This window comes from Octopus sinensis, linkage group LG25 (genome assembly GCF_006345805.1).
Source record: "Octopus sinensis linkage group LG25, ASM634580v1, whole genome shotgun sequence".
Lineage (NCBI taxonomy): Eukaryota > Metazoa > Mollusca > Cephalopoda > Octopoda > Octopodidae > Octopus > Octopus sinensis.
Genome location: NC_043021.1, coordinates 11,610,078 through 11,615,358, shown reverse-complemented (window position 1 = coordinate 11,615,358; position 5,281 = coordinate 11,610,078). Strand labels below are relative to the sequence as shown.

Sequence of the window (5,281 nt, the reverse complement as noted above, 5' to 3'; positions counted from 1 at the left end):
GCCCCTCATCTGGTAAGGGAACCCCCTTTGTTGCCAATAGAAGAAGTGGATAGACGATGGCCTTCCAGCCACACGGTTATGGGTTCTGCCCCTGTGCATAACACCTTGTAATATCGTCTTAGACCGACCAAAGCATTGAGAGTGCATTTGATAGACTGAAACTGTATGAAAGCCATCGTGCCCGTGCACACATTAGTGTGTGTATGTTTTAGTGTATATATGTGTGTTAGTGTGCGTGTGTGTCTGTGTTTGTAGGCTTGTGTTTGTGTGTGTGTGTTTGTGTTTGTGCCTCCATCACTTGTCAACCAGTGTTGGATTGTTTATGGCCTGTAACATATAGAGGCCGATTAGTACAAGGTTTATAGAAAAATAAGAATTGGGGTCGATTTGTTCGACTAAACCCTTTAAGGTAGTGCCATAGCATGGCCGCAGTCTAATGATTGGAACACGTAAAAGATTTTTTTTAAAATCACTAGAAAGGGAATTAATTTTGAAAAAATATTGACGAAATAAAAACACAAGAAGTTGTCTCCCTTTGACTAAAATTACGTTTTTATCCAAAGCCGTTATAAATTGGAATAAATAATTTATTGTGTGAAAGAAAGGAAGTCTTACATTTAGAGCAGAAACTATGGAGATAGACAGATAAATAGATAGATAGATAGATAGATAGATAGATAGATAGATAGATAGATAGATAGATAGATAGATAGAGTAATTATTTGTGTATACTAGTGTAAAATGGCACGTTAAGTTATTTTAAATCGAAAGTTAACAGAAATCGATAAAGCAAAAAGCAGTCTGAAATAAGTGCTGGTGTTTATATGATGGGCTGGAATCCTCAAACAATGTATTCCACCTGGTTGCAGTGAAATGGATTAAAGCATCCTTGCGTTTAATTTCCAGATCAACTTGATTAGGACGTAACTCACAGTGTCTTACTACCTGTCATAGTCCTTAATCGCATTTCAACAGAGAAAGCAATTAATTTTAATTGCTTGCAGAGTCCACATTTCCTCCTGCGTTCGTTTCTACTATTTGGTATAGGTTTTAAAGCTAGATGTGTTAGTGCAGGAACGAAATTTGCTTAGGGGTTGCCAAATCTAGCTCCAGGATCTTTACCTTTTGACATACAGATTTAAAAAAATTATTTTTTATTACTAAACACTTTCAAACTTCGGACACTGGTAGAATGTGTCATATAAAACATCTTTTACTCTTAGCATTTTTGAGAAAAACTTATATTGCCCCTACACACACGCACACACACACACTGTTTGTTCCTTCTCGAGCCACGCCTGGCTCATAAGGGCCAGTTTCCTTGGCGTATAGGTTCCCCAACTGGACGGGACGCCGGACCGTCGCAGATGAGCTGCAAAATGCTGGAGGAAAGAGTGAGAGAAAGTTGTGGCGAAAAAGTCAGCAGAATTTCGTCATTGTCTTCTGCCGGAAGAAGCTTAGGTGCTTCGCTCATAAACACACACACATCGCCCGGTCTGATATTCGAACCCGCGATCCCTCGACCGCGAGTCCGCTGCTCTAACCACTAGGCCGTGTGCCTCCACTATACATACATATATATGTACACGCGGTATATATTAAAAGAAGTGAAGTATATACATAGTATAAACAATAATGAAAAACATTGAAAAAATTATTATTATATTTATTTCATCTATTGGCCACTAAGGCCGACATACAGGGGACAATAAAGTAGACGGGGACAGTGAGAATTTTACACAAAACAACGAATAAACAATTAGGAAAACAATCACAATTAACATCTCAAGAACCGCTGGATGGATTCGGATGAAACTTTCAGGGATAATTGGTCTCGTGATTGGCACGAACTGATTAAATTTTGGGATCGATCTGGTACCGGACAAGGATTCTGGATTATTTTTTAACTTAACTTTCGAGAGCAGTCGGGGTCGTTTTTAGTATTCTCGTTCGTGAGAGCAGTTGAGTTTATTTCAGATATTCTCATTTTAAAAATCATCTCTGGTTACTAATCGTTGGTGTTGCCTTGGCAGAGGTTTGCGCTCTCTGAGTGCTCTTCTTTATTTTCTCTTTGTGGTTGAGCATACAAAATTTTAGCAAAAGGTGTCAAAATTGTGGTGATTTTTGAGCGATAACTGACGAGTGTTAAGCATATCCGCTTCCACTACGTATGTGTTTTTTCCTGTTTTACTTATGCTGCTTTGTCGTTCCCCTACATCATATATTATTAATAGATATCAGGTAAGCCCGAATAATTTTCTCTAATCATTGCATTTCATGCTTCAGTGGTTATATATGATATTAAAAACATTGGATATAACCAAACCCTCATTTTTATTATTTAAATCAGTGAATTTCAGCTTTCGTTATAACATCTGTTAATTCCTTTCCTCGCAGCTTTTATGAACATTGCTATCCCATATCATATCAGTTACCATACTGATTCCCGACCTAAGAACAGGTGGAGGCGTTTTGTTGAGATGTCTTATTTTATGGCTTCTCATCTCTATCCTTTCAAAGGTATTCATTTTCATGCATCGTTTACCAACGATAAATATCCAGGAGTCTAAACAGCCGAATGTCTAAACACTTTCTAAGGCTCTCTTTCGTCAGAGCAATTGGTGGTGGAACTTTGAGGTACTTGTAAAGAATAGTTTTTAGGTTTTGGATGTTTAGGTATCAAGGGGATTAGGTAGACGGAAACTGAAAGAAACCAGTCGTAAGTGAGCTCTCTGTGACTTCAGAGTTCACATGGCTCCTATTTCTAGCGAAGCTGGTACTTCCCAGTACCTTAATCATTTTATATGTATGTATGTATGTATGTATGTATGTATGTATGTATGTATGTATGTATGTATGTATGTATGTATGTATGTATGTATGTATGTATGTATGTATGTATGTATGTATGTATGTATGCATATATACTAGCTGACATACCTGGTAATTCCTGGGAAAGCAGGGCTTATTCCTTGGTTCCGTTCTCATAATTGTTTCCCTAATCCAACAATACAAAGTATGTAGCCCTTAAACCGGTTTTTGTGCATTTACAGAGAATACCGAACTGTCTTACACAGGATCTTGTTTTTAGGAATTCCGTAGTAAATTACGAATACCAAAATTGTGAAGTCAGTTATGTAATAACATTAAATTAGTTACCTAATAGTAAGAATTCAAATAAAGTAGCCCCGATAAGGGCTTTAATGCATTCAAAGAGTATATGGAATATAGGAGGAAATACTAAGGTATGTGTACTAAAATCGTGAAGCATGTTACGTAATAACAGACTAATCAGATATGAGATAAGAATTCAAAGTAAATAACTCTGAAAAGGGCCTTTGTGCGTTCCCAGAGAATATCACCTCCAGAGGCGCTAGTGTTGGTATATTTGTGAATAAGCCACTAACCGAAATAAGTGGGTCTATTGTTTAGGAAAATACTATTTACTTGTTTAAGGGTTGTACTGGATAAATTGCAAAAATAACTCTAACTGTTCAAATACTAAGAAATAAACATACTCATTTTCATTTTTACCAAATAATTTAGAAAAATGAATGGGTTATTTCCCTTAGCTATATATAAGGATCCCTTCCAGGGTCGAATGGGTTATTTCCCCTGGTTTTTAAAATTAAATGTATTAGATATATATAAGGATGCCTTCCAAGGGTCCTATTATCGATTTTTTCAACAATCTGAGTATGCCATGAGGTTTCCAGACATGTGTTCTACTCACGTGTCAAGTTTCATCAAATTTGTTAAAATGATGTAGGGGAAGTTAGCTAACAACTCCACAGACACACCCAGATGCAGAATCCCCCCCCCCATATATATATATATGCTCCTAAACTTGCTTGCACGGTTCATGGATATTATTATTTACTAACAATCTCTCTCTAACTCCTTTCTTTATCTCTCTCTCTCTCTCTCTCTCTCCGTATGTATGTGTGTTACATTTCTAAATGTAACTCCATGTGAATCGTTGGCGATTTTTTTCCCTCCGTCTTCCTTTTTCTTGGACTTTCCTCTGCCACCTCTTTCTGAAGAAGAACATTGCTCGAAACGTGAAACCACCTTTCTTTCCTTCTCTGAACGTCTGCTTATACTTTGCATGTACCACGTCCTCGCGTTATTGTTGTTTTTCTTACGTTTGTTCTTCGTTTTCTTTTTATCTACTATGTATGTATGTATGTATATGGGTGTTTATTGGACACCCTGTGGGATGAAAAACAAAACCCGTCAAAGGGCGGAGGAACTCTTGAGAGTCAACGGCCATCCAATAAATGTCTTAAGGATGTATCATGCGCGGGGACACAGAAATAATCGGACTGAATACCCGATCGCGCGGTTAAACCATTGGGAGTAAAGGACTCCTAGCCTTTGTTAGGGCATCGTTCTAGGAGAAGGTAACTCAGGTTACTGGAATAACTCCGACATAAAACCTGCGGCTCAGTGGTTACCGATGATGTTGACTTGTTCTTCTTTTCGGATTATGGTTGGTGTTGCTTAGTGAGTGGGATTGACTCAGTGCACAGCCTTTCCTTACTTTAAAAAAAATCTTCTGGCACAGGCATTGCACGATAACAACATTGATTAAGCTTCGTGCAATGGCCATACTCGATAACGAGGGGGGGACAGCCACTATGTATGTATGTATATTTTTAGACAGTAGAGTGCAGTGGCAGCTAGTCGATGATATTTGTTGGGGTGTTGCTTCAGAAAAATTTTAGCCGTTGTTTTAATATTGTGTAAAAGGACACAAACATACAAAAAGAAAATTTATTCATAAACTTGATCAGTTTGCGTTTTAGCCACTGCCAGGTAGTGTGTTTCGTTTGTTCACTGAACAAGCCGCGAATTCCTCCTTGTTCTTCAAAAATCCCCCCTAATTAACAAAATAAGTGGGGGATCGTCCCCGTGACTTAGCGGCAAAAGAGATGATAGTCCCTGCCTTCATAACGTGGAGTAGCTGAAACAGGGACAACTGATGAAGGGGAATATTCTTTATGTTGCATGTCTCGTTTCTCTGTTTTTTTCGTTGTTCGAAAAAAAGTTCATTTCTATGTTTTTGTTTTTATGTTTTCGTTTCTCATTGTGTTCAACGTTTTTTTTATGTCCTGTACCCATATATGCATATATATACATATATATGTAGGTATGTGCATATATCTTTGTATATATGCATATATAATTTATATTATTATATATTTCTTTATTGCCCACAAGGGGCTAAACATAGAGGGGACAAACAAGGACAGACAAAGGGATTAAGTCGATTACATCG

The 5,281-nt window shown here is 37.6% G+C and overlaps 1 protein-coding gene across 1 annotated transcript in view; it reads left to right on the top strand.

Annotated features, from left to right (window-relative positions):
- The first annotated feature begins 2,114 nt into the window (after positions 1–2,114).
- Positions 2,115–5,281, top strand: part of LOC115224238 (ARF GTPase-activating protein GIT1) — a 125,176-nt gene continuing 122,009 nt past the window's right edge. Inside the window, exon 1 of the mRNA XM_036513222.1 lies at positions 2,115–2,241. The gene's annotated coding sequence lies outside the window, so the exon portion shown is untranslated. The remainder of the gene's footprint in view (positions 2,242–5,281) is intronic.